This window comes from Triturus cristatus, chromosome 12 (assembly GCF_964204655.1).
Source record: "Triturus cristatus chromosome 12, aTriCri1.1, whole genome shotgun sequence".
Lineage (NCBI taxonomy): Eukaryota > Metazoa > Chordata > Amphibia > Caudata > Salamandridae > Triturus > Triturus cristatus.
The window spans coordinates 847,562,064-847,588,005 of NC_140595.1; the positions used below are offsets into that span (position 1 = coordinate 847,562,064).

The 25,942-nt window shown below is 51.1% G+C and overlaps 1 long non-coding RNA gene across 1 annotated transcript in view; it reads left to right on the forward strand.

Annotated features, from left to right (window-relative positions):
- The first annotated feature begins 5,680 nt into the window (after positions 1-5,680).
- LOC146783064 (uncharacterized) overlaps positions 5,681-25,942 on the forward strand; it is a 486,434-nt gene continuing 466,172 nt past the window's right edge. The window contains exon 1 of the long non-coding RNA XR_014972388.1: positions 5,681-6,197. This is a non-coding gene — a long non-coding RNA (uncharacterized LOC146783064). The remainder of the gene's footprint in view (positions 6,198-25,942) is intronic.

Sequence of the window (25,942 nt, forward strand, 5' to 3'; positions counted from 1 at the left end):
ATTGAGCGCCGAAGGTGCGCCAAAGGTAAGCCCGTCTGCGCCCGTCCGCGCCTGGACCGTGCCCAGCGCCAGACCCCCTGGCCCCTGCCGCTGCAAACCCACCGGACGGACCTACAACGCAGCGGCCCTCAACGCACTCAACGCCGGCCGGAACCCCACCTGCTGCCGGGCCGCCCCGAGACGCGTTCACGGACCGTTCACCTGCACTACCTGCAAATTCACCTGCCTCCGTCCCTGCACCACGCCCGCCAAGCCAAACTCCAGCAGCGACCTCAAGTGCATCCTGCTCAACACCCGCTCAGTCCACAGACACGCCGTGGAACTCTGGAACCTCCTCGACACAACATCACCAGACATCGCCTTCCTCACTGAAACATAGATGAACGCCTCCTCAGCCCCCGACATCGCCATCCCGGATGGATACAAGATCATCAGGAGGGACCGCGTCAACCAGACCGGAGGAGGCATCGCCATCGTCCACAAGAACACCATCCGCATCACGACCGACGCCGACGACAACTTCACCACTGCCGAACACCTCCACTTCCAGATTCACACCGACCCAAAGACGACCCTCAGAGGCACCCTCATCTACAGACCCCCGGGACCGCGCACGCAATTCAGCGAAGACATCACGGACTTCATCAGCCCACACGCCCTCCCCTCCGCTGAATACATCCTCCTAGGGGACCTCAACTTCCACCTGGAGAACAACAAGGACCGCAACACCGCCACCCTGCTGGACAACCTCGCCAACCTTGGACTCAAGCAACTGGTCAACGCCCCCACCCACTACGCCGGCCACACGCTTGATCCCGTCTTCTCATCCAGCAAGCACATCACCTTCAGCCACTCCACCGGACTCCACTGGACCGACCACAGCTGCGTCCACTTCGACTTCAGAAAAACCACAACCCACCACCACCCGCATCAGGTTCCTCACAGGAGCTGGAGCAAGATCACCGCCGACCAGCTCACCACCGCCCTCAACCAGAACCCACCTGCCAGCACATCGGACCCCAACGAAGCAGCCCGCAACTTCACGCAGTGGCTGACCGCCTGCGCCGACGACCTCGCACCACTGAAGAACCCTCCCAGCAGACCCAGAAGCAAGAAGGCCCCCTGGTTCACCGACGAAATCAAGGACTCCAAGAAGACCTGCCGCACCCTTGAGAAAGCCTGGCTCCTCACCAGACCACTGACAACATGACCGCCCTCAAACACGCCACCCGCAAGCACCACCAGTTCATCCGCACCACCAAGAAGAAATCACTGAAGGAGCGACTGGACAACAACGCCCATGACAGCAAAGAACTCTTCAGCATCGTCAAGGAGTTCTCCAACCCCAGCACCGGCAACAACGACATCACCCCGTCTCAAGATCTCTGCGACTCCCTCGCCTCGTTCTTCCACCGCAAGATTGCCGACATCCACAACAGTTTCGGCGCACCATCCTCGCACCCAACCACCGAACAAACGCACCCCACCGCCACCCTCCGCACCTGGACCACGGTGACCAACGAAGACACAGCCCGCACGATGAACACCATCCACTCCGGCTCTCCAACCGACCCCTGCCCCCACCACGTCTTCAACAAGGCCGACTCCACCATCGCACCCCAACTCCGGAACGTCATCAACACCTCCTTCAACACTGCCACCTTCCCAGAGAGCTGGAAGCATGCCGAGCTCAGCGCCCTACTGAAGAAACCAACAGCGGACCCCACCGACCTCAAAAACTTTCGCCCCATCTCGCTCCTCCCTTTTCCTGCCAAAGTCATCGAGAAGATCGCCAACAGTCAGCTTGCCGCCTTCCTCGAGACGAACGGTTCCCTCGACCCCTCGCAGTCCGGTTTCAGAGCCAACCACAGCACCGAGACCGCCCTCATCGCAGCCACCGACGACATCCGAGCCCTGCTCAACAACGGGGAAACAGCAGCACTCATCCTCCTGGACCTCTCCGCAGCATTCGACACTGTCTGCCACCGCACCCTAGTCCAACGCCTCAGCAACACCGGCATCCAAGAGAAGGCACTGAAGTGGATCACCTCGTTCCTCGCCGGAAGAACACAGAGAGTCCGCCTCCCCCCGTTTCGATCCGAGGCCACCGAAGTCATCTGCTGCGTCCCGCAAGGATCATCACTCAGCCCCACCCTCTTCAACGTCTACATGAGACCTCTTGCAGCCATCGCACGCCAGCACAACCTCAACATCATCTCCTACGCCGACGGCACCCAACTGATCCTCTCCCTCACCAGAGACCCCGCCACCGCCAGAACGAGCCTACACGAAGGGATGAAAGACGTCGCCGAGTGGATGAAGAACAGCCGCCTGAAACTGAACTCAGATAAGACGGAAGTCCTCATCCTGGGATCATCACCCTCCGCCTGGGATGACTCCTGGTGGCCCCCAGCCCTGGGCACCGCCCCCAAGCCAACAGACCACGCACGCAACCTGGGCTTCATCCTGGACTCCTCCCTCTCGATGACCAGACAAGTCAACGCCGTCTCCTCCTCTTGCTTCCACACCCTCCGCATGCTTCGCAAGATCTTCCGTTGGATCCCGACCGAAACCAGGAAGACGGTCACCCAGGCCCTCGTCACCAGCCGTCTGGACTACGGTAACACCCTCTTCACCGGAACCACAGCCAAACTACAGAAAAGACTCCAACGCATCCAGAACGCCTCCGCCCGAATCATCCTGGACATCCCCCGACGCAGCCACATCTCCGGCCACCTGAGGGACCTGCACTGGCTCCCCGTCAACAAGAGGATCACCTTCAGGCTCCTCACCCACGCACACAAGGCTCTCCACGACCTGGGCCCCAAGTACCTCAACGACTGCCTGACCTTCTACACGCCCACCTGCCAGCTACGGTCCACCAGCCTCGCCCTTGCCACCGTACCACGCATCCGAAGAACCACCGCCGGAGGCAGATCCTTCTCCTACCTGGCAGCCAAGACATGGAACTCCCTCAACATCCACCTTCGGCGGACCCAGGACCACCTCGCCTTCAGGAGACAACTAAAGACCTGGCTATTCGAGCAGTAGCAGACCCCTCCCCCAAAGCGCCTTGAGACCCTTCCGGGTGAGTAGCGCGCTATATCAGTGCTATGATTTATTGATTTAGTGATTGAGTAGCCCCCCTAGAGGCGTCGCCCCCTTCAGAGGCATCTGTGACACAAGAAGCAGCAGCTCCAGGTGTACTTGTGTTGTTGCAGCAGCGCTGCACTCCTTACAGCCACCAGGTGGCGCCAGAGTACACAGCATCCTAGCAGGCCGCACAAGAGTCTTTTAACACAGGCCCAGGATGGGTACATACCCGAGGGGGGGTTGGGGAGGGGGGGGGGGGTACATACCCAAGGGGGGGGGGGGGCATGAATAGTTTACTTACTCCACCCGTCTGGGCTTCAGGGCACTAGCCGTCACAGGACGAACCTGAGCTGCCCACGGGAGACAAGCACAAGGGGTCATTTATCCATGGAGTCCAAATTATGTGGTGGGAAGCTCAGCTGGTCAGGAGGCGATGGAGGCCGAGGTCAGGGGTCAGCGAGCGATGGGGACGGGGATGGCAGAGCAGCCGGGTGAGCAGAGCAGGCTCGGATCTAGAGGGTGCGCCAGGGGGGCCAGGCCCACCCTAGGAATACCATGGCCCATTCAAGGCCGTTCAGAAGTGAAATACACGTTTTTTTGCACCTTAATGTTTCACGGGGCGTGCAGCCCCGTGGGCTCCCTTAACGTTTATTTTAATGTTTTAACACTATTGTCATAGGATCCTTTCAGGCCTGGGGAGAGGTGAGCGGTCAGCAGAGTTTAGCTGCTATGACGCACGAATGACCAGCGTGGATATCCTGAAAACGGAATTATGATTCTGGTCTCAATGCTTCGCGAGGTATTAGGCGGCTAAAGTTTATTAAAAACATGAAAAGCTGTACCGTGGCTCGATATAGCAGCAGAAACATTTCTGCTGCGGCACCTGCCCTGGAGCGTGCTGCATCTTAAAGTTCTGACAAGCAGGGGCCCCCCCTCCCCCAAAGCTGAAGCCCATCAAAGAAAGCAAAGTGTGGAGCTCTTTGGGGGCTGACTACTGTGTTTAAAATGTCAAAAGCGGACAGATGACAATGCCTAAACTGTCATATTGATTAAATAATTTGGTCTTTGGCCAGCACCCATTCATCTTCATGGCCCCCTCGTGCTTCTTTGCGCCCCCCCCCCCTCTGCCCCCCAAAGAAAAACTCCTAGAGTCAGGCCTGGAGCAGAGACAGGCAGGGGCTGACCTTACAGAGACATATACTCGAAAGAAGCTCAGAGAGGGGAGTCTAGCGGGCTGAAGGTAAAACAGATGAAAAGAGCTGCACTTGAAGGGGAGCCACAGGCTCACCGAGCCTTGAAGCTCGCATTGTAGACACCGAGACCCAGTTCCAGCTAGACCGCCAGGGGGCACTGCAGCTTCCGCTGGGAGCCTGAGGCTATGACTCTAATTCAATTCTCAAGTTCGGGCAGCCATGTCTGTCCCAATGTCAGGCCGTCTGTCAGGCACAAGTGTTGAGGTGGGGCGCGCAGGGCACGGTGGAGCTTGGCTGAGGGGTTCTGTCCTGTCCTCGGGCAGTGGTTTACATGGAAGTGTAGAAGTGCAGGTCGTCACTACGCAGAGGACCTATTACTCCTGAGAAGGGGTTTGATGAAGGAGAGTTCTGTGCCCCCGGATGCCTCTCTCGTCCCTTGCAGCTTCCAGCTGCTTTGCCCTAAAACGTTTCCCTATAACTCCTGGTGCACAGTGGAGTTTCCTCGTGTTTGGCCATCTCGGCAGACTCATGGCACTGCTCACCAGTGGACTCCGTAGTGCCAGCTCTGGGTTATCTGGGTGTGCCAGGGGTTTGACAAGCACTGTAGGTGCAGTAGGGTGAGGCCCTACAGCCCTGTCAGGCCTGACCCCAGGTGGGCACATTGTAAATCCTATAGTGTTTGCACCACAGAAACACCACTGCATGGTAGTGACTCATAGGCACAGTACTGTGTTACTGTGCCTCTGTGACTTGGGGGTGAATCTTACCCTTTTACCAGGTGTGCTCCTCCAGTACTACCTTAGAAGGACTCAGTCACCCGACATGTTGCGGTACGCTTCCTCCCTGGGTGCTCTTCATCAGGGACACGAGTGTGAGGTGGACCTACCGAGGTTCTTTATCCGCTCTTCCTAGGTGGCCTGCATAAGTCTAATAACTCTAACGTGTGGCGGTGGCCTCTGTTTTTGTTTTTTAATAATTCTCTCACTGTCACAAGATTAACACAAATGGCCGTCTGTGGCTGGAGATAGCCTACAGGTAGTCTGTGTGTTGAACCAGTATTCACTTGACTAGCGCCTGTGGTGGTTTTCAGTCTTGTAATACAGGAGTTATATTGTTTACTGCCCATAGAGATGCTCTGTCCCTGTGGCACAGGGCGCTCAGCCCACCACAGGAGTCTTTGAGCTGCCCACCCAGTGCTGGACCACCAGCGCTTTCAGTGATGCTGTAGAACATATGAGTTCTGTTGTCATCGGGGGACCCCTGCCGGACAGATGCCAAAGTGGCGCCCGAAGAGTCTGATGACAAAGACCCCTCTCGTAAGCAGACTGTCCAACTCACACGGTCCCATCGTGTGTCACTTGATATCGGCTTGATCCAGCGGCGCACCAACAACAGATGCTCCACTTCCATATAATCACCTCTTTTCGGCGGAGGCAGACACTGGACTGAGTCCCGCCTGCCCGAGGTTGACATTGAAGCGCAGACGGTTCCTCCGCCCAAGATCCTCACACAGCTTCCCCGAGAAGCCGAGGACCGGCACTGGGGCGGCACGTCACTCCAGAGGTAGGATCACCTACCCCTGCCGCCGGTCCGGAAAGGGGAAGTTCTCTATCACAGGTGCGTAATTGTGGATGCAAACCTGTCACATCAGAGCATTCCCGTTTCCTGGATTTAGATGAAAACGCGCGGACGCGTCTTTTCTTGAGGCTTGAATCATCCGCGGTTCCACCGGTGATTCCGATCACAGCTCGTTGGTTGTTTCCTTTCCGGCTGCGGCAAGACGGAAGGAGAGCCTTTGCAGTATTCCCGGCCTTACCCGCGGGGACCGTGTGAAGAGGGACGGATGTTCTGATTCTCTCCTGGGCGTTCCGCACCATTAAGACCCTTGCCTGGCTTCCCGCACGCTCTCAGGTAGGAGGCTAAAAGTTTATCGACTCTCGGCGTTGAGAGTGATTTCTGTTCTGTTTCATTGCGCTCCAAAGGAGGAGCAGGATATTTCCGTTTTATTTCATTACGCTCCAAAGGAGGAGCTGGATATATTAGGTTGGGCAGGAGAAGCGCTTGTATTCAGGAGCCGTTCCAAGTCTTGCATGACTAATCGTTTGCACTGTAAATGCGACTGCAATTCCAGTGGGTTTGCTACATGTTCCAGAAGCAGGAGCTGGGAAACTTTAGTTCTTTGATTTAAGTCCTTTTAGTTTGGGAAAGGAACAGTTGAATCCACAGTGACTGTTTAGCTGGGGAATACTCACGCTGACCGTTATTACTCATTCGAGACTATCTGCTCTCCCTATCAGAACGTATTTCATTTTTGGGATGCTCTAATAACCCTCAAGGCTCTTTGGAGTAGTGAAACTGTTATGAGTGATTACCGTTTTTCTTGATGTAAAGAAAAGCCGATGGTGTTGTGTGACATTTCTGGTAACTGGGCCCGGAGCTACGAAGTGGAATCAATCCCTGAGTGCTGTTGCACTTACCTGCTGTGCATCCTGATCCTTGGGGCAGCCTTCCCTGCTGACGCCTGAATCTCCCTCCCGCCGTCGCCGGACAAACGCGACCGCTGTGTGGGGGGAGACGCTTGGGAAACTACATCTCCCATGATCCTTGGCACCCCGGAAGTGCCTCATTTTCGCGCCCGAAGGCGCTACTAAACTGACGCCGCCCTCCGCCTGGGTAGTGCCTATTGACTATTTCCCGTTTTGCCGCCACATATATGTAAGGTGTTCTTGTGTCTGATTCCCCCATTTTACCTAACTGTTGGCTCTGGACATATACTTTTGTTGTGTATTGTCCACCTGTGTAGTGTGCAGTGTTTGTGTTGTTTTGTCTCACGGTTCGGTCCTGATTTACAAATGTCAACACGTTCTGGGAAAATCCTGAGGGGGAACGGGGGGGGTATGGCTGGATCCATGGACCAGTTTATTACCCGTGTGGCCAATGTCATTGACAAAGAAATATCCATGGCTGAGCGGCGGCTATCAGGAAACTCTTTTGGCGATAGACGTTCCTCGATCGGTCCGCTAGCTCAGATATCTACACCGGAACATGTTTTGGTTCCACTTTCCCACCCCCTTGGGCCCTCTCCTCCGGATCATCCTCGTGTAGCGGCTTTGAGAGCCAATCTAGAAGGGCTTGAAAATTTGTCAGATTCGGCACTTAATACCCAAAGCATTGTGGCCCCAGCTGCAGCAGGAAGCAAGCCAGCTACTGTTTTTGCCCATCTGGATGACACCATTAATCCCTTAACTATACCTAGCCCGAAGTCTATCTTGGTCCAGGCGGATGTCCACCCAGCCCCTCTAAAATCTAGAAAACAGTCCACCTTACAGAGTACTAGATTTTCTAAAATTTGCAAACACAAGAGGCGGGTGGCTGTTAGGAGGGGCTTCCTTAATAAGGCATCAGGAGGCGAATCTAGTCAATTTCAGGAAGATAAAGATGATGGCTCTGCTGAGGGGAATGTAATATTTGCCACCAATACTCAAACTGGTGATAGCTTAGGCCCTCCCCCCTCTGATTCACCCCTGGCTAAAAAAATGGAGGCAATAATGAAATCTCTACTCTTGCCAGTATTAGATAAAATTAGCGGGATATCCGAGCGATTAGACAAACTGGAGCAGACAACCCTGGATAATTTTTTCTCATTAAAATCTTTTATGAAAATGCATTTAAAATCTAGGGATGATAGCTTGGGTAGGGAGTCTGACAAAAAGGCGACCCCTACTGCCCGACATTCTCTAGTTCCCACAGCTGACAAACCAATAGCTCTGGAGGCAACTCATCACAACCCGATCTTTCCGGCGCCTGCCGTTGGCACTCTTAGTTCCATCGGCCTGTTCTCTAGTAAGCCGGCTGTGAAACCTAAATCCCCCAAAGCTACAGCTAACACTCTGGGAAAAAAAACTGTTTGTCCCTCGGCATCGGCTAGCGTGGGTGAGATTACTTCCACTAGTAAAATCTTATCCCCGACCATGGAATCATCAGAGAATGCAAAAGTCCATGGGTTGTTTCCAGGTGAGGTCCCTCTCGGTGGGAGACACCCCACTATTAATCTTCCCCCTGAGTGTAAGCCCTATGTAGTCGTTTTGACAGGGGTTCCCGCCCTTAGTTCAGGCAAGAAAGAGTCCTATGTCGAATTGTTTAACAAAACCCTATTTTGGCTCAAAGAAAACAGACCGTTGCCTGAGTTCTGGGGAGGAAGGATTCTACATGTACGCAGAGTCGGCTGGATCGGCCCCAGGGATAAAGCTATTTCTGGCGATTGCATCATAGTAAATTTTGAAGATCCAAGGATCCCCAGTTTTATATGTAGTGATGCTGCTAAGGAATATAATCCAGTAGGAAGCCTGGGCCCAATTGGTACGTGTGACCTCAGTTATTTTTATCCTTCAACTTTGCCATGGGAGTCCGGCACCCATTTGAGGGTTGGTCGGGACCGTGGATATTTTGGTGGCTGTAATTCTATACTCAGCTCATTTAACAGTGGTCCTGGTTATCTGCAGGGTCATCTGAGGAATGGTTACTGACAGGTCATTCCACCCATATGTGAGTCACAAGCTGAATCATTAAGGGAACCTTTATTGGAAAATTCACCCCCTGGAGAGTTGCAGGTGATCTCTCCAATTTCTACCTCTCCGCCTCCCTCCCCTATACTTAGGGGCTATCTACAGAGGGATATGCCTGGCGAAAATTCTCGAATTCCCCTTCAGGTGGTATTACCTGTTGGCCATGGGGATATTGTCACGGATTGTTCTCACTCTGCGGGTGCCTTGGTTTTGGGGCACGGAGGGATTTCTAACAACCCCCTGAGGGTCGTAAGCTGGAACATTGCCGGCTTAGCCCGTAATATGGGTATCCCAGACTGGAACAAATTTATCGAATCCTTTTCCATTTGTTTGTTCCAGGAAACCTGGTGCATGGACCCACAATATAAGCTTGGCTACACTACTTATTTTGTACCAGCGGTTCGTCCGAAGGGAGGCAAAGGGCGCCCCTCCGGAGGTTTGTTAATTTGGGTAAGCACTTCCTTGCGGTATTCTAGTAAAAGCATAGTCACCAATTCCCCAGATCTTTTGAGACTAACTGTAAGTTGCCCGTCTGGTGGTGGAGTGCTCGAAATATTTAATATCTATGTCAGAAGCACTAGAGGTGGTCTATCTATTTTAGCCTCATCTGGTATCGACGAGGAACTCAAGCGTTGTGGCCCAGATTCCCTTGTTTTATTAGCTGGGGATTTTAATTGCACATACGAACCACTTGCTTTGGAAGATGTGCTGGGCATTGGGGAGGATGATGCAAGGAGAGGCATCCCTCCATTGTCTATCCCCCCAATCAGAAGATGGACCCAAAATGCAATAGACCTTAATGCCCTTTGCTTGGAGCATGGTCTTAGAGCAACAAACGGTAGATCCAAATCAGACCAAATGGGGACACATACGTTTAATAGAATAGGGCATTCCTCTAGGATCGACTACATCATGCTGAATTTTCGGCTGTGGTCTTTCCTGGTGGATATGGAGGTTCGGCCCTCTATAGATAGTGACCACAATCCTCTAATTCTGTCTCTGTCCCAACTTTGGAGGGGTGGGTCTTTCCCTCAAACCCCTCATGTTTGGAAAACAACCCATGAAGTGCGCCCCTCTAATTGTGGTAGGCGCCTGAAATGGAAAAATATTATTGATAATGAGGCTAAGATGTTGGAGGTACAATCCGTGATGGCTAACATCATGCTTTCTCTAGATTCCCCCTCATTTACTGTGCAAGAGGCACCTGCAATTTTTGAACAAACCATAACGGCTATAGGCGAACTATTCATAGTCCCTAAGGATGGGAAAATGGCCCACAAGAGAGGGAGCAGGAAGGGTCCTGCCGGGTGGTTTTCAGTTGCTTGTCGCCTGGCCAAACGGGAACTCTTAAGGGCAGTTAGATCTAAGATCAATGCCTTGATTCGTGCCGCAAGGGGTAACTATCGGAGGGTTTTAGCAAAGGCAAAATCAGATTGGGAAGAACAGTTTTGGTGTGACCTGAAGGCCGCAAGTCTTAGGAAGGATGCTAAGGGATTCTGGGACCTTCTTAGAAATAGAGAGAGACCTGTGGATACTCTGATCACATGTAATGTATCCGAGAGTGCGTGGGTCTCCCATTTCTCACAGCTTTATTCTATGACCCTGGCCCAGGTTGAGAGTTCGAGTTTTTACCATCCCCATGCTCACTCTCTACCTATCGATGAGATTTTGTTTACACCCAAGGAAGTGTTTAAGGCAATCACTTCCCTTATGCCCAATAAAGCTGCTGGGCCGGACGGGATCCCAGGTGATTTGCTACGCATTAATCCTGTGGAATGGGGAATACTCATTTCCGCCCTATTGAATTCCAGTCTTGAAGGGGCATCCCTGCCGACCTCTTGGAAGGGCGCTGAGGTCGTTCCTATTTTCAAAAAAGGATGTCGTAACGACCCAGCTAATTATCGCCCAATCAGCCTGCTAGACACCTCACAAAAAGTGGCAGGAAAAGTGGTTCTGGCAAGGTTATTACAATGGGTAGAGGAAAATGACATTCTCTCGGATTTCCAGGCGGGTTTCAGAACAGGCACAGGGACAATAGAGCAATCTTTTCGCCTTCTGATGTTATACTGGAAGGTGGTTCTATTGGGCAAAGGCAGTCTGTATCTTGCCTTCATCGACCTGCGGACTGCCTTTGACCTAGTTCCCCGCAGCCAATTATGGAGTGTACTCAGCGAACAGGGTATTCCACCCTATTTGCTGAGCTTGCTGATAAATCTCCATTCGGATAATTTTGCCCAGATCAGGTGGGGAGACCAGGGTCAGAAAACAGCTCGTATTCCTGTTAATAGAGGGGTACGCCAGGGTTGTGTTCTTGCCCCCACTCTGTTCTCATTGTATGTCAACGGAGTGGTGGAGCACCTGCTTCAACATCCTGCAGATGCACCAACCCTGGCTGGTAGGAAAATACCAACCCTTCTATTCGCGGACGACACCCTCCTGATCTCGAAAACCCCGGTAGGTTTGCAGAGTCTATTAACCAACTTCAAGTCCTTCTGTGACATGAGAGGGTTAGTTATTAATACAGCGAAGACCAAGTATTTGGTCCTTAACCCCCCGAAAAGGCTGGCCAAACCACCATCCTTGGACTCTGTTACCCTCGAAAGAGTGTCAGAATTTGATTATCTTGGTATCCGCCTCTGCGACTCCATGAGCTGGAAGTGCCATCATCAAAAGATGTTGCTGACCCACAAGAGGGTGGTGGGTGCCTTGCTTAAGGAACATCGTGCTTCACCAGTGAAACCCATTGCCCCCGTTCTTGATATATATAGAGCAAGGGGGGTTAGCGCAGCTCTGTATGGGGCGGAACTCTGGGGCGTCCACAAGGTTGACCATCTGTCCCGCTCTGAAAACAAATTCCATAAAGACCTCATGGGGCTACCTTATGGCACCCCTACTCTTCCATTGCTCTTGGACATGGGTACCCGGCCAATCAGTGATCAGGCTAGGCTCCGCCCTCTCCTCCTATGGGCGCGTATATGGAGAACACCTGAACTGTCTAGTTATGCGGATGGCCTTAACGAGGTGTTGGGGTTATCAGGCTGGCCCAAGATCTTTTGGCTGAGGGAGGTTAAGCGTCTCCTCGTTTGCCTAGGTCTTGGCGAGGCCTGGTCTGATAGAACTGCTCCCCCTAAGTCCGAGTTAAAAAAGATTTACTGGAATTGGGTGGCGGGTAATAGAAGCAGTAATGCTAATTTGTGCAGGTCCACTCTGGATTTTCTTCTGGTTAAAGAAATTTACTTTTGCGAACCCTACTTGGATGTTATTTCTAATCGTAAAGACAGGGCCCTATACTTTCAATTTAGAATAGGCTTACTCCCTGTAGGTGAGCTAACCTCAAGATGGAAAGTCCCATTTCAAACAACTTCCATTTGCCCATTTTGTGACAAGAGGTCTGAGTCTGTCCCCCATTTTTTGTTTGAATGTCCTGCTTATGCAGCCCCCCGGAGTAGGTGGTTAAAACCGCTTTGTAGAGAACTTGGTACCAGACATTACTTAGAAGCCCTACGCATATTAAAAAGTGACTCAAGGCCCCTCTTTGCGTGTGGTTTAGCCAAGTTCTTAGGTTGGGCCTGGCGCATTAGGTCATCTAGGCTTTTGTATGTTGTTTAATTTGTTTCTTAAAAATGCTTGTTTTTAGTTAATTTATTGGTATCAGTAGTAGTATGAATTGTATGTTTATTTTTCTATGTACTGACTCCTTTTTATCTCTTTAATTGTATAATGCTGTTGTGCTGCTTTTTAAGATATATTTATATCGAAATAAAGCCTTCTTGACTTGACTTGATATAATCACCTGACCCCATCAATCACGCCTGCACTCAAATTCATCTGGCTAGCCGCTGGGGGGTTTTGTTTGTTTATTATTTCATGAATTGATCAGTACCGCATTAATTCGTATTTCACCCTATTTATTATCACTGATCAATAAGTTCTTTCCATTTGGTCGATGAACCAAATTAGTTGGAACTAGTTGATGGTGACGATGCACATAACCTATCTTGCAAATAATTCATCTATCATAATAAACACAGACCCAGGAGGTTTTCAAAACCTTTATCTAAGTTTAAATGTGAGTGAACCATTCAAATACACCACGGACACCATCAATCACTAGGGAGGAAGAATCAATCAATTCAATTACTCTCACGCTTCAATAGACTGACGTTGCTCAGATAGGAGAGGATCGAGACAGCAGTACATCAGGAAATATATGAAATTTATAGTGGCCACGGGGCTGGTAAGGGTCCCCTGGGAAAATCAGGGTCAAAGACTTCAGGACAGGAATCAGGACAGGACAGTGAACCTCTCTAGAACCGACGAACACGTCGCACCCCTCTCTGACACTCTCTTCCTCCTCGAGATTCTTACGCGATCTTCTTTCTAATCAATTGCTTGAGATCGGTAATTTTCTATTGAATCTTCTTCAGCATCTCACAGCATCGGCATCATCAATAACTCCGACAGCATCTCCCCTCTCAGCATTCTCTCAGGATCACACACACAAAACTAACTAAACTACCATAGTTATACCTTTTGGGATTCATGTACCACCCCCTAAAGTTACAAATGTGAACTCTGATTGGACAGGCAAGGGGCGTTTTGGTCATCACACCATGATGGCATAGCACTTTCTTTGTTCCCAAACCCATCCCCTTATTAATATACATTTTATTTTAATTCCCTCCTGAGTTTATTCACAGTTGATACAATCTTATCAATAATGTACATATGACTTTAGCCACTTCAGGTCTAACATCCGAGTTTCCCAGGGTTTAGCAGTCGATGGCCTTGGATGTGGCCCAATCTTGGGATCATTCTTCCAGGGTAAAAAGTGGTCACACATGCGCAGAAGGTTTTCTTTCAATCACTCGGGCTGTGGCAAGAAGGCCCAAAATACGAACTAATAAAAGGTGAAGAGAGAAAATATTAATTCAAGAAATAAATGATTTCACTGTATACCACCGACATCTATTCTATTCCCTTTATTCATTAATACTTCCCCCGCATTAGCTCTTAGTAAGTAAAGCGTTTTCTAAATAGCAAAGCAGATGCCATGCAAGTGGGTATTGAAGACGCCATGTTAGTGCATTTTGCTCATGCGCGAGAAAATCCCTCCAAAGCTTGTTAAACGTCACATTATGTAGATGTAATTGACGCATGCACAGTAAAGTTTTCCCTGTTAGAGCCGTGCTTTTAGTTCGCTATCCGTATTAATGGTTAGAAAACACATAGGCAAGCTTCTCTGTGTTATTTATGTACCTGAAAGGTGCAAGGATTAATCAAGAAACATAATTAATAATTCATGTTAATAAGTTAAACGAGTGAATTGAATTCGAGCAAGTCTCACATAAACGAGTCCTTGCTCCATCAGGCTCCTAACACCCAGTCACAAGGTAAGGAGCCGAAATCACACGGTGTGCAAACAATTTGATGGAAACCCCTGCAGAGAGCAGGTTTCCAGTTGATTGTTTGGATGCTTTGAGCAGTCGATGTCCATTACAGGATGTGTAACCTCCTCAGGGCATCAACGGTAGCCTCCAAGGCTTTGTTTTTTGGTGTTGGAGGGGGAGGCACTGAACTATAAAGTGCCTTGGGCTATAACTGGTACTAAGACACACCCCCTTTGAGACCCTCCTCCTCTCACGGTGAACATGTTTCATAAGATGCCCGGTCTGCGTAAGGAAAGGGCGTTGGCGCCTCTGGACCACCACACAAGGCCCTTCTCAACCCTCCTCTATCCAAACACATTTCAGGGTTGAGTGAATTTCCGTGGTCCTGTCAGCCCGCTGGGTGGAGCTGAGAACACTGTGGATGAAACCTGGAAAATGGAATGACCAAAGTCCGGCATGCAGGGAGGATTGGAAGCCACTGGGGATCACACCCCTGGTGTAATGGTTAGGGCCCGAGGCCCTCGTGCAACGCTAATAACCACACAGACACATAGTGATTCTGTCTGGAACTGGACTGGTGACAGCTGTGATGGATGGGTGTGGAGGGAGAGTGGAAGCCAGCCCTCAAGGAGTGGCTGGTGGAAACACCTTATTTACAAACACTAGAACATGTCCTGCAGGACACTACACCACTCCCAAACTTTATTGCAAAGAAATAAACAAAGTCCAACATGTGGGAAAGAAAAAGACAGCAAAACAAAACACCACCGAGTCTATTCAGTCAGTCTGTAGGACAGGATGAGGGGACAGGTGCAGCTGGGAGCACGTGGCTTCACGGAACGCACCCGTAGTTTAGCCAGGGGACTCTGGGCATGAAATGCAGTGCGGATCGATTGTGGATCTCTCGATCACCTGTCAGTGGGGCTACAATCCCCCTTGGCACTGCTGGTCTGTCCCGCCTGGTGTCACGGCGCTGGAATCTATTTACACAGATCGACGTGAGAGTGCATCAGGAGCAGTGGTGGAGTCCCCTGCAGAGATCTCTTTGAAGACGCCCTGTCTCCATGGATGGCCAACCTGCAAAGACGGGGACGACATTGATAGAAGGGAGTCTGAAGGCGGTGGTGCTTTCTGGGACCCGCAGGTGGATGAGCTTCAGACTTCCCTCTCTCACAGAAACTTCCTTGAGGCCCTTTCGGCCGGGCGGCCACAGGACTGTGTGGACTGTGCGGGGCCTCTTGTAGGCTGCGCGAATGGCAAACGGACACCATCCAAGTCACTCGTGCAGCCACAAAGAGTGGTTGTCTCAGGGTCTGTGGGCTCTGGCTGACAGGACTCTGGTGCACGTGCATTCATCAGATAGTCTTTGAGTGACCAAAGTACTTCTTGGTGCCTGTGGTGGAGCTGCTGCAGACATATCTGTCATGTCAGGAGTCTCCTCTCACTGGAATTACCTCAGGCCTTTGCCCCTGGATTGCCACGGGCCTGTGTGGATTGTTCGGAGCCTCTTGTAGGCCCCATGACCGAGGTCATTGAGGAACTCAGAATAGGACCACGACCAAGTCTCTCATGCAATCCTAAAGGTGGATGTTCCTAATGGTCGAGCATGCTCTCTTCTGCAGGCCTTAGGTTCACCGGGTATAACAGATGGTTTCTGAGTGGCCCGCCTCCCACGGCGCCAGGAACGTCTTATTAATCTCCAGGTGCTTCTCAGATATAACGCTTCACGCTGGATGTGCGGTGCCCCTTAGGTGACTCATGTGATGCGCTTGATAATGAGGACACTTACCGATGACTGTCAGTGATCTTCCGTGTGGCGAGTCTGTTACACTTTTTCTCTCCTCTTCTTTCATGTTCTTCTTTGTGATGTAGTTCCGTGGCCACTCTCTTCTCCTCCTTTTCATGCCTGTGCGACAATGTCACATCTTGCCACACTCTTCACCTTGATTCTGCCTCTACGTGCCATTGTGCCACTCTCTTCTTCTCCTGTTTTCTCTTTCTCTTCAAGATATGGTCTAGTGGCATCTTGTTACACTCTTCTTTCTTTTGACCAGGCTTCTCGATGTGATGTGCATTTCACATGGACCCCCCTGGACACGTCCTACTCGTAGGACTGATTCTCGCCTCCTCTGTCTCATGACCAGGCCTCTCACTGTGACCTTCTTTTAACAGGGTCCTCCCTGGTCATGTCCGGTCCTCGCTGTAAGATAAGACTCTTGTCCTGTGTGTAGGACATGCCTCTTTTCTGGGTGGGCCTCTCACAGGCCTTCTTTCTCCTCGTGGACCTCTCACAAGTCCTGTACATTCCCTCAGGGATGTTCTTGGTGCCCCTCTCCCTAGCTGGACGGTCACCTTTCTTCCTTTGCCTCATCTTCAGTCGAGGACGCGCTGCTTGTGCCTTGAGGCTCTACCGTTGTAGGACTTCTTCCTACCCAAGCGTGGGTGTGCATGTCAAGGTCGGTCGCTCCGTGTGACACGTACAGTGTTCCAATGGTGGCCATTCTGTGCTGGGGTGGCTGACTGGCGTGGCCTCTTTCTTTCCCCTTCTTGTTTCCTTTCTCTGAGAGCTCTCTCACTTCTGGGTCTGGTACACAGTCTCTGTTTGCATGTGGCCTCTTCTCCCTGCGCAGTGCACCTTGAGCTTTCTCTCGCTGCCTGTGGCTACAAGACTCGTGCCTCTATACTGCTTATTTTAGGTTATGCATTCGCGACCTCTAGTATATACTTTAGTATATACTTAGATATGTATGTACTTTGTGTGCTCTGGAGATCAGCCCTAGGACTCGTCTGCTTCCGCTTAGGGTCTTTTTTTTCTGTTCCACTGCCTCTATTTAACTGTCTTGATGGAAAATGAACACCAGAGGTCAGCAAAATACCAGAATTGTTTTCTGCTGAGGGACTTTCTTTTTTTAGGTTTTCTGGCAACTGCCTCTATTTAACTTTCTTGCTAGAAAATGACCAGCAAAGGTCAGTATAATACCAGAATCACTTTAGCATTCTTCAGATTCCAGTCCATAGAAATTGTTTTCCATGAGCACCCGTAGACAATAATATTTTTTTTAAATCTTGTATTTTCATTAATATGACCACCGAAGGCCCTGATTTTATATTAAAAACAGGCCTTTGGACTATACCATTTCCCTCTGAAAGTCAATATTTCTCTCCATGTGTTCCCATACCTGGCGTGTCACGCAGTTTGGTGCTTACTTTCTGGCGGCTCTGCTTGTCCACAGTGGCTTCCTGACACCCGTGGTGTTGTCTCTTTATGACCTGTGCTCTTCCTTTATTTGATGGCGGTGCAGTGCGGTGAACGGCCAGGCGGTGGCGCTACAGTCAAAGAGTTGGAGTCCACAGCGGCACCCAATGTCCTGGTCATCAGATGCAGGGGTGGGGGTTAGGGGGGGCTGTCTTACCTGTGCGCCCCCAGACTGCAGTGCACCTACACCGCACACAGGTGGCGCAGGGCTAGCGCCTCGAGGCAAACAGAAGCTCTCCCTGTGTCACTCCTGGAGCTGGGGGTGCCACTCGCTTGGCCCCTCCATGTGTGGGCCACACTTGGGGGGTGCTTGGTGACTCTTGTACTCAGTCGGGTGCAGTGCAGACGCACAGCTTCAAATACTGGAGGGGCCGCAGCAGCCCCCCTCAGGCTCTGGTGCGGTGTATCCCCCTCGTGGCGCTGTGGGCCCGAGTGCAGGAGGGGTGAGCCCCAGGGTGGCTGCGGCCTCACACCTACTGGGGCTGCCACTCCTATCCTGGGGTCAGGCTCACACCAGGGGGCTCCACTCACCTGCAGACCCCGAACCCCTGGCCAGCTCATCAGCCTGGGTGAGTAAGACACCTGGAGAAATGACTCCAACATCTCAGTCTTCAGAGGCACCTGCCAATGGAGGGTCGATCTGCTTTGCACAATAACGTCACCTTTGTCCCAAAAACCAGGACGTTTACCTACAATTAACAAAAGTGTCTGGACACCGGGACAAGACTTTTAAAACCAGGACTGTCTGGGGAAATCCGGGACGTCTGTTCACCCTACTGTGGGCTCTACTCATGTCAGGGGCATTTCTCCAGGTCCACAACAGCCTCACTGAGGTGTAGGCAGCAGAACTGTAGGCAAGCCCCCCCCCATGCATGAGGACACCCCACTACTCGGCGTACTGGCACTGGCCCATGACAGGCAGCTGCTGCAGGCTCATGCGCAGGCGGGCACCATCTTCCTTGCCCACCGAGGGCAGCCTGTTGGCTGGCATGCCTTCATAACAGTCTACATGTCCACCTGCCAAACTTCAGGGCTGCAAACACACGCACACACGCACGCACGCATGCACGCACACGCACACTGCACACACACACATGTACAACCCGCTTGTCGCCATTGTAATGGTTAGGGCCCGAGGCCCTCATGCAGCGCTAATAACCACACAGACACACAGGGACATATCAAAAAGCGGCAGCAATAATTATCGCTGGCCGCCCTTAGCGTGAGGAATTTTATTGCTGGCTATCGCAGATAATTATCGGCATGCTAGCGCTGTATTAACAACGCATAGCGCAATGGCGATAATTATTCCAGTGATAGTGGTGTTTTCCATGGAACATCGCTTGTTTTCCAGCGATGTTCCATGGAAAACGGCGATATCCTAGATGATAGGGCCTGTGGTCTTAGCTACACAATCCACCCCCCATGTTAGGTAAGCCTTAGTCCGGAATTTAACAGACGTTAAATTCCTGCTTAAAGGCATACTTAACGTGATATTAAATATCGCTATCCCTCGTTGTTAATATGACGAAGCTGGGTTAGCGATATTTACCCAAGAGAGTCTGGTCAGGCACGCCTCCTTTGCATCTCATTAGCGATGCAATGGGAGGCGTGCTGACAAGCAGCGCTAATGCAAGGATACACGCGCCAGCGTGTCCTTGTTGATAATGTGATAATATTATCGCCGCTTTTCGCCCGAAAACGGGCTCTAAAGTCGATAATATTATGGCCGCACCTTGTTAATATACCCCATAGTGATTCGGTCTGGAACTGGCCCAAGGCACGTGCCCCGACCCCTTGTATTAGCAGGGTCACCTGACCGGTGACAGCTGTGACGGATGGGTGTGGGGTGAGTGTGGAAGCCGGCCCTCAAGGAGTGGCTGGTGGAAACACCATATTTACAAGCACTAGAACGCAGAACACTACACCTGCAAGGCAGGGACAGCTTTAGCGCTGGTGGGGTCCATGAGACAATCTGTTTGCCCCCCAATAAACCTCCAGTGCTTAATTTGTAAAAAAAAAAACATAAGTGCCAAGACCCTTGTCAGGAGGCCTCTGCAGCGTGCACTGTCAGTGGCAGAACCAACACAACTACGAACCATCACACTCCTACAACTGTGACAATTCGGACTTTATACATAAAAATGTTTGATACCTGCTGCCCACGCGATCGTTATAGCTTTGGGTGGGCGGTATTATTCATTTTCACTCATTTTAAATGTGTGTTGAATTTTTAAACAGCTATGGTTGTGCTAATCACAAGATTAATCAACTAGCGCCACCATGTGGCAACTCTAATAACTGCCAGGGCTGACAATAAATTGCTGGTGCCGAGCACCGGAAGCCACCGGCACTGGGCCTCCTTTCCATTCCCTCACTAACACCCCCCAGCAGTGCCCCTCATCGCTCCATAGCCCCATCCCACATACATTCCGTTTGTTTATAGCACTACTCATACCATTGTGGGGTGTCAGAGCACTTTACATCTCACACACATTAGACAAAGGCAATAAGAATCAAATGGGTGTAAATCAGTGTTTAGGAAACGTCACTCAAGATAATGAGCACGACAAGGTGTTGGAATCACGTCTTAAGAGCGTTTGGTCTGGAGAAGCACTTAGGGGCATATTATCAAGAAACGGCGTTAAAATTATCGCCGCTCTAGCGGCAGGCGATAATGGGCTTGATAATATGCCGCAGAGAATTCCAATAGAAGCCCATGTTGACACCAGAACATGGGCTTCTATGGGAATTCTCTGCGGCATATTATCAAGCCCATTATCGCCACTTTAGCGGCAGTTCTCTGCCGCTAAAGCGGCGATAATTTTATCGCCTGTCTTGATAATATGCCCCTAAGTTTGGATTTAAAACGTACCACAGTGGTTGAGGTTCAGATTGTATTTCTACCCAAAATAACTGTTTTTACCAACATTAGTACCCCCTGTGCCATTTTCCCTTTACTATGTCCTTCCCTTCCAAAATGTGAAGCGCTCTGATACCCTTCGGGGTCATGTTAGCGCTATACAAAACTTTATAAATAAATAAAAAAATTAGGAAAATGAAAGATGGGAATAAACGTAACTCTGTAACTTATGCCATGCACTTTGCATGCAGCTCCTTGATGACAGTTCATAGGTCACTGTGCGACATTATGATTGTAACTTTAAAACTACAAGTAACAAGGATCTCTGTGACACAAACAGTAACCCACTGAGCTACCCACATAAAATACAGCCCTGTTATCGCCAAGGTACACCACTAATGTTAACTCTCTATGCTACTTTATGATGAGTCAAAACTGCCACCAGGCAAAACTTTTGCTCTAGCAGAGACATTAACCACCAGAGTAATTTTGACATTTGGATTGTTGTCTGGAAACTGCAGGACACCCAGCAAACTCTGTAGCAGCGCTTTTAAACCCATACCTTATTTCTAAACACAGCGTCCACAGAGCTCAGCGCCAGGTGCAGCTGAACCGGTCACACCACGCTAAAGCCAGTCCTGCTGAGAGGAGCCCTTGAGGATCACAACATTGACAGGTGCCTCTGGGAGTCACTCTGATGGGAGGTGCCCCTCAGAATCACCACGCTGGGAGGCGCACCTAGGAGTCCCAATGCTGGGAGGCGCACCTGGGAGTCACTACACTGGGAGGCGCACCTGGGAGTCACTACACTGGGAGGTGCCCCTGACGGTCACTACACTGGGAGGTGCCCCTGACGGTCACTACACTGGGAGGCGCACCTGGGAGTCACTACAAAGGGAGGTGCCCCTGACGGTCACTACACTGGGAGGCGCACCAGGGAGTCACTACACTGGGAGGCGCACCTAGGAGTCTCTATGCTGGGAGGTGCACCTGGGAGTCACTACAAAGGGAGGTGCCCCTGACGGTCACTACACTGGGAGGCGCACCTGGGAGTCACTACACTGGGAGGTGCCCCTGACGGTCACCACGCTGGGAGGCGCACCTAGGAGTCTCTATGCTGGGAGGTGCACCTGGAAGTCACTACACTGGGAGGTGCCCCTGACGGTCACCACACTGGGAGGCGCACCTGGAAGTCACTATGCTGGGAGGTACCCCTTAGTTTCCCCACACTGGGAGGAGACCCTAGAATCACCACGCTGTGAGGTGCCCCTGTGGCTCACCATGGTAGGAAGAGCCCCTGAGAGTCACTACGCTGGGAGGTGCCTCTGGTAGACACTACGCCGGGAGGTGGCTGTTATATCTTAAGGCATTCTCCTCATTGTTCCAAGTCCCTGCTGCTCAGCCAGTGTGTGACGTTGTCTTGAATGTAGAGACGGTTTGTGGGATTGGTGGGCCAGATGGAGATCTGGGCTGAGCGGCCAGATGCTGCTCCTGGTGGGGCTTAGCTATCTACTTGAAACTAAGATCTAATAAACCTTCTTATAATCTACACTACGGCCTCTAGACTTCATTTACAACAGTGCTCCTGGGAGTCACTATGCTGGAGATTCCCCTGATGATCAGCACGCGGGGAGGTGCCCCTAGGGTTCACCATGCTGGGAGGTGCCCCTGGGAGTCACTACCCTGGGAGGTGCCCCTGGGAGTCACTATGCCTGGAGGTGCCCCTGGGAGTCACTATGCTGGGAGGTGCCCCTGGGATTCACTGCGCTGGCAGGTGCCCCTGGGAGTCACTACCCTGGGAGGTGCCCCTGGGAGTCACTATGCCTGGAGGTGCCCCTGGGAGTCACTGCGCTGGCAGGTGCCCCTGGGAGTCTTTACGCTGGGAGGTACCAGCCTAAAGGCATTTGACCCTTCAGTACTAATATAGATGAGTAGGATAGGGGAGAGGGTGTTGTGTAGTTTACACAGTACAGTACGAACTGCACATTTGTGGACAGCATAACCGCGGGGATGGTGCCAGACTCATTCCATGCAGCCCCTCAGGATATGTCGTGCTATAGGCCAGCCGGCTCACAGTGCCACCATAAGCCTCCCTGACCCTAGGTGGGTAGTAAATGGTTCTGGTAACCACTGAACATGACAACTCTGACCTCCCAGGAATCGTGGTAACAGATCTAGAACCCTTTAGCTCAGTCACTCGCGCTCTCTTGTTCTCAGAGAAATATACAAAGAGTGCACAGAGGGACGCTTTCAATGTTGATTGAGCCAACATGATTCTTGTATCTAATATTTCTGCTGCAATAATAAACAGAAGCACATGAAAGTGATTAGAAGAACAGTGAACCGAGTAAAACGTTCCACCATTGTGCTAAGACAGTGTACATTAGCAGGCATATAAAAAAAGAGAAATCTGGCGTACTCCTACTGTGCTCCCCTAACCTAAGTGTCTAGGGCGTGTGCATGTATACGTTCAGCCAAGAATCCCCATCCTGGATGATCCAACCCCTGTTACCTGAAGGGAAAGGATGTAGGTCCCCGTCTTGGTTATGAGCTGGACACCATCGCAGAGATGTCAGCCGGCTGCTGGGCCGAAGCATCAGCGTGTAGAGACCTCGCCAATGACAGCAATGAGCTCCTTTGCCTAAGCCAGGAAATGCTTCTTTATTTATAATGAAAGCATCCCTGTGAGTCCTCAGGCACCTTATGGTCTATAGGCAGCCATGTCGCCCGTGAATGAAAAATAGAACGACATTTGCACAATGTGAGTCCGGGTCATGTACATGGTTAATGGTCTCGCGAAGTGGAATCTGTAAGCGAAGCAGTTCCAGAGAAACAAGTCCACCCTTGTCACGCACGTAAATGTGTGTAAAAGTTTATTGTGTGTTAAAGGGAAGGCAACTTAAGAGACACGTTCATGGTAAAAGATGGCAGTGTCTCTTTATGGGGCTAACTGGGACACATGACAAGGAGGGTGTAGTGGATGGAAGCAACGAAGGGGGAGGTGGAACCCTTTATTTTTTTAGAGTTTTATATAGCATGAACAAGACCCGAGACATCGGGTATCAGAGCGCTTTACATGAGCACCAGTCTCGTTACAGATGGACACATAAATTTTTTTTTTTTTGTTGGTTAGCCACAGGGAGGTTAAGTGATTTGTCCAGAATCACAGGATGTTGAGCGTCATTTCCGAGACTCAAACCCGGTTCCCCAGCTTCAAGGTCGACTGCTCTAGCCGTAAGGCCACATCCTCACACTTGATGAGTCAACGAAAAGAACCAAGGCTCCCACGTGATCAGTTTCTACTGGTTGTAGTCAGGCCCGGTTCAAGAGGGTAGGCCGGGTAGGCCAGGCCCTCCCAAACATCAGGCTGGCCCACCCAAACAGGAGCCTTGGCCCTCGCAGTGAGGGCTTGAAGGCAGGCGCACAACACCACAAGGCTCAAAGTGCTTCAAACCCACAAACCTCCCCCCCCGCCATCATCGTGTGTGTCAGCCCGGGCCGAGACAGCTTCCCCAGCACACTTTTAGAGATCTTTTAGATTATCGCAGCCGCACCCGTACTTCACAGGTCTTTAAAAGACCATATACATGTTAACGAGGCTTTATTTTTTCTCCCCTTCATCTCCACATGGCGAAAGGCGACAAATCCTTTCTTTGGCAGGGGTAACCTTTGCCCACTGTTCTGCTGCGTGGATATTTCTTTTTCTATGCAGCAGAGAAAATAAGTTTGTTTATTCCTGTTCACCTTTCCTGACCCCTGCAGCTGCTTATCACGCCAGGCTGTGACACAAAGTTTGACTAATGGAGTAGGTAGGAGAATGTGTCACTATTTGTTTTTCTTTTTAAAATCTGCACAGACCCAGTAGGACACATACTTCGTGTGTGCGCTTCATTTAAACAGTTTTTATCCTTATCATGGCCGATACAGAGCAACAATAAGACAATTCAAAATGCCCAGATAATGCTCGTAATTAATGATCCCGCTGGAGAGCAATCATTTGTCTATTAGTAGTTTTTAAAAGCAGATGAACTGTATTTTATGTGGATAGCTCAGTGGGTTACTGCCTTTGTCACAGAGATCCTTGTGCTACTTGCAGTTCAGAAGTTATAATCCTAACATAGGACAGTGACCAATGAACTGTCATCAAAGAGCTGCAAACAAACATGAATGGTATAGTTACAACTTCGCTTTATTTGTTTTGTGATATTGTTAGAACTTCCTCAGTTGTTCATTATTCTAATGTTGCTAAAATGAGTATATTTGGGCAGATATACATTTTTATCAGTAAAGCTGACCCCCATGGAATACTCTTTAAATCCTGAGTTTGTGCTTCTCCAGACCAAACCCTCTTAAAATATCCGGCCCACCAGCATCAATCAATCAATCAATCAAAGCATTTATATAGCGCGCTACTCACCCAGAGGGTCTCAAGGCGCTGGGGGAGGGGGGTCCGCTACTGCTCGAACAGCCAGGTCTTGAGTTGCTTCCTGAAGGCGAGGTGGTCCTGGGTCAGGCGGAGGTGGGTCGGGAGGGAGTTCCATGTCTTGGCGGCGAGGAAGGAGAAGGACCGTCCCCCTGTGGTGGCTCTTCGGATGCGGGGGACGGCGGCGAGGGCGTGGCCGGTCGATCGAAGCTGGCGTTTGGGGGCGTAGAAGTTGAGGCGGCTGTTGAGGTATCCTGGGCCTTGGTTGTGTAGGGCTTTGTGTGCGTGGGTGAGGAGTCGGAAGGTGATTCTCTTGTTGACCGGGAGCCAGTGCAGGTCTCTCAGGTGACCGGAGATGTGGCTGCGACGGGGGATGTCCAGGATGAGTCGTGCTGAGGCGTTCTGGATCCGCTGGAGTCTCTTCTGGAGTTTGGCGGTGGTTCCGGCGTAGAGGGAGTTGCCGTAGTCCAGACGGCTGGTGACGAGGGCCTGGGTGACCGTCTTCCTGGTCTCGGTGGGGATCCACCGGAAGATCTTACGTAGCATGCGCAGGATGTTGAAGCACGACGAGGAGACGGCGTTGACTTGTCTGGTCATGGAGAGGGAGGAGTCCAAGATGAAGCCCAGGTTGCGTGCATGGTCTGTTGGTTTGGGTGCGTTGCCTAGGGCGGGGGGCCACCAGGAGTCGTCCCAGGCGGAGGGTGAGGATCCCAGGATGAGGACTTCCGTCTTGTCCGAGTTCAGTTTCAGGCGGCTGCTCTTCATCCATTCGGCTACCTCTTTCATTCCTTCGTGAAGGTTGGCTCTGGCGGTGGCGGGGTCGTTGCTGAGGGAGAGGATCAGCTGGGTGTCGTCGGCGTAGGAGATGATGTTGAGGTTGTGCTGGCGTGCGATGTCTGCGAGGGGGTCATGTAGACGTTGAAGAGGGTTGGACTGAGCGAGGAGCCTTGAGGAACGCCGCAGATGACTTCGGTGGCTTCAGATCTGAACGGGGGGAGGCGGACTCTCTGTGTCCTTCCGGCGAGGAAGGAGATGATCCACTCCAGTGCCTTCTCCTGGATTCCGACGTTGCTGAGTCGCTGCACTAGTGTACGGTGGCAGACAGTGATGCCCAAGTGTACCTGAAATGCTCTTGTTGCATTCACCTTAATCTTCTACA